This window comes from Sarcophilus harrisii, unplaced genomic scaffold (assembly GCF_902635505.1).
Source record: "Sarcophilus harrisii unplaced genomic scaffold, mSarHar1.11, whole genome shotgun sequence".
NCBI lineage: Eukaryota > Metazoa > Chordata > Mammalia > Dasyuromorphia > Dasyuridae > Sarcophilus > Sarcophilus harrisii.
In genome coordinates, this window is record NW_022290939.1 from 284,016 (window position 1) to 295,425 (window position 11,410).

Below are 11,410 nucleotides of genomic sequence, written 5' to 3' on the forward strand. Positions count from 1 at the left end.
TGGAGAGACTTACACGAATTGATGCTGAGTGGTGAGCAGGGACAGGAGATCATTATACTTCAACAACAATACCTATATGATGACCAGTTCTGATGGACCTGGCCATCCTCAGCAATGGATCAACGAAATCATTTCAATAGACGGTAATGAACTACGAACCAGCTACGCCCAGAGAAAGAACTCTGGTGATGACTAAAAGCTTCACGTACATTGAAACCCTATCCCTTTATTTATGCCCACTGCATTTTGATTTTCCTTCACAAAAACTAATTGTACAATATTTCAGAGTCTGATTCTTTTGTGCAACAAAATAACGGTTTAGTCATGTATACTTATTATTATCTCTAATTTATATTTTAATATATTTAACATCCACTGGTCATCCTGCCATCTGAGGGAGGGATAGGGGTGAAAGGTGAGAGTGGAACAAGAGGTTTGGCAATTGTTAATGCTGTAAAGTTACCCATGCATATAACCTTAAATAAAAGGCTATTAAATAAAAAAAAATTATTGAAAACTAAATAATTAAATCCTAAAGTATAAGTGGGTCAAAGAACAAATCCTCAAAATCAATACTAGATGAAGCCTCTAAAAGGAATCTGGAGCAACAGAACCCACAAACATTCAGAGTTTAATAATTTTCCCAGTTAAAGATATCTTGGAAGGTCTTCAGCAAAGATCTGGCTCCATTGGGCATGGGGTAAATGAACCAGTGTTGGCTATTCTGTTCTGTTCTAGAAGGACAGTTTATCAGCAAACCATATGTGAGACCTTCAACACAACTAAAAATCAAAGAAATGAATAAATAAATAAACCAACAAACAAGTAGATAGATAGCTAAATAAATAGGTAAATATAAATAAATAAATGAATCAATGAACAAATAAATAAATGAGTTCCTGAATCTCAGTGAGACAAGTGGGACTTATTGGGTTCACTCAGCTGTGTGTTTAAGCAGCCTGCAGTATCATATTTGAAGAGATCAGTGAGGAGGCCCTGCTCCCTGCAGAAAGAAGAATGGGGCAATCTCCCCTGTTCTGTACTTTTTAAAAGAGCAAAAAGCAAAAAGTCCCTGATTATAAAAAGCTACTATAGAAATAGAGCAGATTAGAATACATAACCAGAAGAGGCAACATGCCTTCAAATGAAGCATTAAAATGGATATGAACTGATCTCATGAACTTAACATCAAAAGGATCTTTATGAAGAGTTGGAAAAGAATCTTGAAAGAAAGATAGCAGAAAAATAGGGAAAAGAAGTGAGAGCTATGAAGGAGAAAAGGTATGTAGGAGAAAAATTCGGAAAAACCAACAGGGTGGAAAAGGAGCCTGAAACTATTTGGAAGAAAACAAATAAAAAAAATAAAATTGGAGACATAGAAAAAAATGTACTGAATAAAACATTTTTTAAAAAAAATTAAACTGGCAAAACTGAAAAATAAAATAATTCCTTAAAAAAGTAAATTAAAATGGAAAAAATACAAAAAACTCCTTTAAAAGCTCAACTGGTCAAATGCAACAGGGAGTAAAAATGCTAACTGAAGAAAATTAGTCCCTAAAATTTAGAATTGGACAAATAGAAGTGAATGACTTAATGAGATATCAGGAATCAGTCAAATAAAACCAAGCCAAAAAAATGAAAACGCCAAGAGAGTCAATCTAAAGGTATTGGACTACTGAAGAGACATGATTAAGGAAAAACAGAGCCTGGATACCTTTCAAAAAAAAATCATTGAGGCTTTGCTCTTATATCCTGAAGCCAGAGGGTAAAATAACTCATTGAAAGAATCCACCAATCACTTCCTAAAAGAGACCCCCAGTATGAAAACTGAAAGGAATATTGTAGCTAATTTCTAGAATTAAGCTAATTTCTAGAGTTATCACATCAAGGAGAAAATACTGCAACCAGACAGAAAGAAACAATTCAATTATAATGGAGCTATAGTCAGGTTAATACAAGATTCAGCAGACAATCAATCACCTCTTGGAAGAGATCCCAAAATGAAAACTCATAGGAATATGATAGTCCAATTCTGCAACTCCCAAATCAAGAAGAAAATATTGCAAACATGAAAGAAGAAACAATTCAGTTATAGTTTAGCCACAGTCAGGATAATCCAAGATTTGGCAGCTTCTATATTAAAGGACCAGAGAACCATGGAAATTCAAAACAATGGGCCCCAATAGGACTACAACAATAGTGCACACCAACAAAGGCAGGTATAATTTTTCAGGAAGAATTTTGATCATACAGTGAAATAGAGGATTATCAGACATTTGTGATGAAAAGACCAGAGCTGAATGGAAAATCTGATTTTCAAATACAGGATTTTGTCAAAATGTAAGGAGGTAACAAGGAAAGTGATATCATAAGATCTATCTTATTCCTAGGACTTTCTCATTATTATGACAGTTAAGGGGAGTATATATAAACAGAGGGCACAAGTGTAAGTTGGATACAAAAATAATAATGAAATTGGGACAGCTAGGTGGTTCACTGAATAGAGCACCAGTCCTGAAGTCAGGAGGACCTGAATTCAAATCTGGACTCAGACGCGTAACACTTCCTACCTGTGTGACCCTGGATTCACTTAACTCCAATTGCCTCATTCCAAAAAAAAATGAAATTAAGGGATGAGAGGGATGTACTGGAAAAAAAAAAGAAGTGGAATTGTGAAAATTATTTGTCAAAAAAAAAGAGGCAAGAAAAACTTAGAGTGACACATGTAGACCGTCTTACAGGGGTCCTCAAACTACGGCCCATGGGCCAGATGCAGCAGCTGAGGATGTTTATCCCCCTCACCCAGGGCTATGAAGTTTCTTTATTTAAAGGCCCACAAAACAAAGTTTTTGTTTTTACTATAGTCCGACCCTCCAACACTCTGAGGGACAGTGAATTGGCCCCTTATTTAAAAAGTTTGAGGACCTCTGGAGAAGTGTACTTGAAACAAGGTGTTAACTCAGTGGAATTGATAAGATAATGGTTCTCTAGTTCACATATATATTTAGTAGTTGTAATGATTCTAAGTTCATATAATCGAGGCAATAACATCTAACTGTATGATGTGGTACAACCAAGTATATATAAGGGGCTAAGGGACTGAAGACGAACATTCTATCTTTGAGCCAGCCTCTAGTGGCTCTCATGCCTCTTGCATTAGATCAATTTGGAGCTAAGAATAAAAGAATCCCTAGGCTGTTATTCTTGACCATTCTCCACAAAATCAATATCTATAATCCTGATATCTTTCAGAACATATTTATGAACAGTTTTTCTGCTTTACTACTACATACTCTTCAAGTGTACTTATATTTAATTGTTTATAGACTGTAACATTTTCTTCGATGATTTATTCATAATACACTCCAGTGTAAATTAGATTATTTGGACTAGGGATTTTTTAAAAAACTGTTTTAAAAGGCTCTTTTATGTATTTAACATGATAAATATAACTCTAGATTTTAATAAATAGACCTTCACACTTTTGTAAATATTTGTCACAACAATTTCATGTGTGTAGCTAGAGTTCTATTTTATAAATTAATAAAATATGGAAAAAGTGAGGATTAATTTTCACTGACTAGTAAGAGAAAGTTGAAAAATCTTTGGGAGAAATGCCATTTTAGGTGGTGGTATGATATGCCAAAATTAAGCCTACTGCTTTTCTGCCATTGTAAATTCTCATTTCTTGTATGTGGAAAGGTTTACATAACTCATCTATTTGTGATATATATAATATGCTGCTCATTAGTTAAAAGTGTTTACGATCACGCTCTTTCCTGTAAAGGAAGTGCATCTAAGCTTTCTGCTTTCATCTCGTCAAGTAGGAATCACCAGAATATCTATTTTTCTCATGATAATGGATAAGTTCATTTTTAAAAAATCTTACTCGTGAGATAGTTTATTACAAGCCTATCTCATTATTTGTTTTCCTGAAGTGGTGGGGTTAAGTGACTTGCCCAGGGTCACACATCTAAGCAGTGCCTGAGACCAAATTCAAATTCAGGTCACTCTGACTTCAAGGCCTGGTGCTCTATCCACTGTTCCACTAGCGCTGCTATCGTTAATTTTTCAAATGACAGCTAGTGGGATAAAGTTCAATCAGAAAATGCTCACCCTACTAGTAATAGAGACAAGATTAGAAGTAAAGCAATAAACTGGGAAAATATTTTTACAGTCAAGGTTCTGATAAAATTTTCATTCCAAAATATATAGAGAATTGCTCTAATTTATAAAAATCAAGCCATTCTCCAATTGAAAAACGGGTCCAAAGGACATGAACAGACAATTCTCAGATGAAGAAATTGAAGCTATTTCTAGTCATATGAATGCTCAAGTCATTATTAATTAGAAATGCAAATTAAGACAACTCCCAAGATACCACACACCTGTCCAGATTGGCTAAGATGACAGGAAAAATATGATATTGTTGGAGGATGAGGAAAACTGGGATATTGATGCATTGTTGGTGTGGTTGTGAACGAATCAACCATTCTGGAGGGTAGTTTTGGAACTGCTCAAAAAGTTGCCTGTGCATACCTTTGATCCAGCAGTGTTACTACTGGGCTTATATCCCAAAGAGATTATAAAAAGAAGGAAGAAAGGGACCTGTATGGGCACAAATGTTTGTAGCAGCCCTTTTTATGATGGCTAGAAACTGGAAACTGAATGGTGCCCATCAGTTTAGATAGCTGAAATAAATTGTGGTATATGAATATTATGGAATATTATTGTTCTGTGAAATGACCAACAGGATGATTTCAGAAGGCCTGGGAGCTTACACGAACGATGCTGAGTGAAATAGCAGGACCAGGAGATCATTATATACTTCAACAACAATACTATATGATGACCAGTTCACGATGGACCTGGCCATCACAGCAATGAGATCAACAGAAATCATTTCAATGGTGCAGTAATGAACTGAATTAACTTCCACCCCGGAGAAAGAACTCTGGGGGAGATGACTAAAACCATTACATTAATTTAAAACCCTATATTTATGCCCTCTGCACTTTTGATTTCCTTCTGGCTAATTGTACAATATTTCAGAGTCTGATTCTTTTGTACAACAAAATAACAGTTTGGTCATGTATACTTATTGTGTATCTAATTTATATTTTAATATATTTAACATCTACTGGTTATCCTGCCATCTGGGGAGGAGGGGGTAGGAGGTAAGAGGTGAAAAACTGGAACAAGAGGTTTTGGCAACTGTTAATGCTGTAAGAGTTACCATGCATATAACCTGTAAATAAAGAGCTATTAAATAAAAATTAAAAAGAAAAAAAGAAAATGTCTCACTCTTCTAGAGTTAATTTACTGGACGGGAGAGACTGTAAGTTTCCCGAGGTCAAGTTGGAACTGTTTGGAGCAGGCATGGTATCTGCAGAAGATGCAGGATCACAGGCATTACCTTTCAAACCTGCGCTCTTGTTTCCTGGTCTCCTTAATTCTTATGACTTTTTCATTATCATTAGTTTGTGATAAGGGAAAACTTTATGAACATTATAAAATTTTGAAAACATTTAAAATGCATTTCCAGAGCTTGGATAAGCAATTTTCAGAGTTCCCAAAGAAATGCTTTTCTGCTGTTTGATCAATCGATCTATCTATCTCTCTAACTATCTTTTTATCTATATTGGATCATAGGGAAGGTGCATTATTTATTTTCCCCACATTTAACAATAAGAAATAAACAATTTTATGAAGCTATAACATTTAAAGTGTTTAAAAAGTTTTCATATAATTTGGAGAAACATATTTAGAATAATATAGAAATCAGAAAATTGAGAGTGTATTTTCTGCTATTTGCTTGCATTTTTGTTTTCCTTCTTAAGTTTTTTTTTTCTTTATAGATCTGGTTTTCTTTATGCAGAAAGATAATGGTATAAATATGTATACATATATTGAATTTAACATATGTAATGGGTTGAATCTGAGTTGATGCTGTGAGATCCAGCTGCCAAGGCTAACCAATTCGGACGACTAGTAGTATAAGCTTGGAGAAGAATGACCTACCCACTACTCTGCAGGCTTGATCTGTTGTATAGGAGATTGAGGTGGAGGTTGGAGGATTGAATGAAGCCAGAGTGACTCCTGGCAGGTTGTCTCCAATTCCACTCACTTCATATTTTGGGTACAATTCCTCCCAAAGAATAAAGATCCAAAAGACTTTGCTTGATCGAACTCTGGCTGATGATTCTAAAGTATCCAGGGTGCTAACTCAGTCATCACAAACATATACTTTAACATATTTAACTTATATTGGACTACCTGCCACATGGGGGAGGGGTCGAGGGGAAGGAGGGGAAAAGTTGTCACAGAAGGTTTGCAAAGGTAAATGTTGAAAAATTACCCATGCAAATATTTTGTAAATAAAAAGCTCTAAGAAAAAAATGAGAGTGTAGTCTACCTAATTTTTTTTTGATAAAGCGAAAAATTATAACACAAACACTGTTTTTGTTATTTCAGGATAGTAGGTATGTATGTAGTAATTAGATAACCAAGAATAAATCAGTTCTATGCTTTGAAAATATAAAAATGGAAATAGAAAAATAGAAACATACAATTTAAAATTGTTCTACATTATTTTTTAGATTATTTATTTGGATCAATCAATTCTACCTTTTTTATCCATGGAAGATGTACCCAAAACAAATCTGGTATCCGAAGCCTTCTCAAAATTGCTGACTTGGAGTTGAAAGTGTGTATATTGTTCAATTTGTTTGAGATAAATAAATCTAAAATAAAAAATAATACATAATAGGTCTACATCAATCAAGATAAAAATTATATGTGACAAGGCTATGTATATCTCAAATCATAATCAGATTATTCACAAATTTTACTTATTGTTTAATAAAGGTCTGGTAGAACAAAATTAATCATTCAATCTAGATGCAATACACTTATCTTCAGAATCACAGTATTATAGAATTGTAATATTAGGTCATTAATTCTAATCTCTCTATTTTATCAATTAAATAACTGCATCCCATAAAGGTTACACTTGTCCAAGGTCACACAGAGGGTGAGAGGGATGATCTCTCCCCAAATCTCTTGACTCCAAATTGAGCATCCTGCAAACTGTCTCTCTGTGAATTCTAATATTGACTATTAACGTTTGTGATTTTTAGTTAGCACTCTTGTGAAGGCATCCAAGACATGATGTCAATTTCCCTAAAATTAACTTTAGGTCTCTTACAATTGAGAGGGGTCAGTAAAAGAGTAAAATAGAAGCAAAAAAACAAAAAAATCTACTGTTTCTATAAATGTGCATTATTATTATTAATTATAATTTTTGTGATGATAAAATAATAAAATCGATATAAAACAATGAACAATCTTAAGAAAACTACAAAACGGCAGCTGTTTTCATTATTACTTCTGAAAATTTTAATCTCAGATTATGTGACTTTACCATGTATCCTTTCTCTTGCTTATTTCCTACTGAATTTTGATAACCTAGGTTTGTCATTTGATCAATTTCTTCTTAGTACCCTTAAGTATGAAACAGGTAGAGGTCTGTCTGATGGGGGCTGCCCGTTTTGCTAGGGCTATGAAGCATGTGGCAGTTCTCAAGAGCTGGAGTTCGCCAAGGTGTTTTCCAGACAATTATTATAATATGCAACTATGAAAGCCAGATTCACTCTCAATTTTATGGAGGAAAAAATCTTTTAGATGCAGTTATATAAAGACAATTTGAGTTATGTTAGCACTTACAGAGGATAATTATAGGTCCTAGCATACTTCTCAGCTGACCGTCCAAGTTCATCTTTGATAGTGTGATCAACATTATATTCAAGAAGAAGACTGACCATTTCTGTGGATTGCATACTGACAGCAACCATAAGGGTTGTTCTAGAATAACAAAGAAACAATTTGTCTTTAAAAAATTTAATAGTAACATTTAATCATATTTTTCTAGATATATTTCAATAGCCAGATATCTCATATTCTTTGGCATTAATACATATGTGGAACACAAACACATAGCAATGGACAGAAGTACTTTGATTGTTCAAGCACAACATTACAAGTAGCACTGAAGACCATACAAAAAGATAGAAAAGAGCTTTTTTTTGTCCCCTTTCAATTTTAGTAGGGAATGTCAAATTTAGAGTACATAATAGAAAAAAAAAGAGCACGTCAACATTTCTTGGGTGAAACAGTTAAGGATATTCAGGGGGTTTATTGGCCTTAGAAGTAAAGTGGAGCATCTTTGAAAATGATTAGAAATAATCTCCAATGCTCCAACACATTGTAGAGGTGACTATTGGTTGTCTAAAGAGAAACCAGAATAAGCTATTTTATGTCTTAAGAAACTTTCTGAAAGTCTCCAAATATGAACTTTCTTGTTAAGGACAAAATTCTGTGAGTTGAGAAGAATTAATTACCAGAATGCTAGCACCAGTTGATTTGAAGAAGCACCATTAACTCACAAAGGCAGTTTAGGATTCAGATTAGTTAGGAGTTGCACAAGTAGAAGCAATATCCATACTGAGGAAAACAAATCTTCTGAAGTACTGAGATTATTGTATACTGGATGATGCATGGGCTTTTTGTCTCAAGTACTAGTGAAGCAATATCAGTAATATCATGGGAAGCTTTGTTTGCTATCCTTTGACTACTTAGTGATAAGTGATAAACAGCTAGATTCTGAGAATCCTCACTAGTGAAATCAAAGATTGTTTTTAAAAGTATTTATTTTGAAGTATTTATAAACATTTAAACCTATTTTCTCTGATCCTAACTCTCTAATATCACACCTAATAGAGGACCAAAAGGAACCATGAAGTACGTTTGGGTGAGAATTAGAGAATGATTAGAGATGTTGAAATGATGCAATTGTAAACTCTGGTATCAGTAGTTAATTTTATCTGAAAAGATTAGAGGTTTTTTGGTTTGTTTATTTGGGTGTTTAATAAGTTAACATTCAATTCCGGGCAATCAAAGACATTGGGACAACAGTAAATCACTTTAACTCTCCCACATTCACCTCCACACAACATAATACAAGTCCTATAACAGTAGAACCATCAATCTGTGTGAGATGAAGAATCTTGGAAGATTTGAGGAAGGTCTCACTTATGGTCAAAAAGGAGGTATGGTCAGAAGGAAGCATCCCAGCAAACCAGCAACCAGCTCCACCTCAGCAAACCAACACAGGAGATCTTTGGTGTGACTCAGAGATCCAGCATCTGGATTCCCATACATGTTGGCTTAACCGGGAACAGGTACACTTTCAGCTCTGAGAACTGCCACGTGCTTCAGCGCAGCCCCAGGCAAACTGGCGGCCTCCGAGACCGGACTCCATGATAGCTCGGAGGGTGTGGCCCTGGGCAAGCAGGCCAGATCTGGAAAAACCTGTAAGGTTGCTAAGCAGAGCAGGCATACAAAGGCAGTTTCTGGAAAATGCAAACTCTCCGGCAGCCTCCAGCATGGGGCAGACACAAACACCTGGGGCACTGGCTCAGTACCCATATCCCTAAAGCCTCCAGCAGTATCCAGCCACTCTACCCCAGCCCTACAGAAAAAGAGGAAGTGGTTTCAAACTTAGAAAAAACTCCTAGGCAAGCTCAGAAAGGAACTTAAAAATCATATAAGAAAAGTAGAAGAAAAAAAATCTGGGAAAAGAAATTAACTTTTCTTTGGGGTTTTGCCTATGGATGTTTTGACTTTGTTATCCTTTTCTGAGTTTGTATTTTGATCTCCCCACAATAACTTTCTATGTTCATATTCTTTTTGTGGGGTCTTTTTGTAACTCATCTTTTAGCTTTTCTGCGAGCAATAGGTTCCTGGCTTGAATTGCTTGGTACTGATTGAGGCTATTAGTGGTAGTGTCTGGTGTGTACTCAGATCCCTGAGGGGCTTCTGCAACCCCAGCCCCATACACTGAAGAATGTGGTGATCCAGTCACAGGCAGCTGCCTGTTGTTTTAGGCACTTGAAGGTCTGGTGTCTACTTTACTTGGAGGCTACATTGAAAGGAGGAGTGGCCTCTGGAGGCTGCCTGTTTGTCTGGGGCTAAACTGAAGAATGTGACAGTTCTCAAAGCTACAGTCTCTCTGTTGCCCTGACCATACTGAAGTATCTGGGGGAATCCTAGTGTTGGCATTTGCCCATACCACCATACTGGTGATCAGGCTCTACTTATGGCTACTGAGCTGGAGCTTGCTGCTGCCTTGCTTTCTAACTTGGACTATCTTCCCTTTTTATCTTACATATTTCCTGCTGATATTCCAAGTTTCTTGGGCTCACAGATTGCTTCTCCCGATCATTTTGATGATTGTACTGTGCCCAGATTTTTTGTGGAGGTGAACATAGGAGAGTTATAAGGATTTCCTACTTATTCCTCTAGCTGGACTCCCAGAGTCATTCAAGATTATTAAGTGTATTCTTGTCAGATCCTAATGCAATAAGACTAAATTCATCAGGGCAGTGGAAAAAGTTAAATTTATTGAAGAAACGGGGGCGGAGCCAAGATGGCAGAAGGAAAGCAAACATGACTTTCTAAACTCTTCTCTTACCCTCTTTATCAATATTATGTCGAGCCTCAAAAATAGTCTTGACTGCTACAATTCACATTAAGATAAGAAGTATAACAACTCACCGACAGAAAATCTGCAGTCTCGCCAAAAGGTTTGTTCGGGAGCTAGGGAGGATCACAGCATAGACTGGGAGAGGTGGGTTCAGAGGAGAACTCAGGGTGAGAGTGGCACAGATCTCAGCACAAGCTCACAGCCCCAACCCTGATGCAGGGCTTTCCTTGGGGCAGTTGCGAACACCTGCATGGCAGGAGGGAGACTTTGACTGGGTTACCCTTTAATCTGTGCAGTGGGGCTCGACTTTGGGGCCATAGAGCTTTCTCCCCAGGGTTGATTTGTCAGGCAGAGATGCTGGGGCAGAGTTCCGGGCAGGTTCCAAAGTAAGAATCGAAAAAAATTCTGTGGTCCGGCTGCTAATACTCACAGTCCTACAGAGTCTGGCCTGGGCAGGTTACAATTCCCTTATAGTCACCTAGCCTGGTCGGCAACCCTCACAGTAACTGGGCATAAGCCAAACTCAGGCAGTGCTGAATCCACCTCTGTTGGGGAAGGGAAAACTCTCACTCAAGAACCACCTACCTCGGAGCCGAAAACCGAGTTTACATCTCTCCCTAACTCTGCAGAGGCTAGTAACCCCACCCCGCCTGGGAGGCTTACTTTTAAAGGCTTTTAAACATGAATAAAAGATGAAAGAATGATTGACGACTTCATACACGAAAAGAGCAGGTCAGCAAACCTGAAGAGACAAAAGCGAAACTAGCAAAAATATGAACTGTCCTCTTTACATGATGCTTTCTCATGAAAAGAGACCATTAAAGGGGCTCAAAGAGAGTTAGAAAGAGAGAAGCTAGGGGAAAGGAA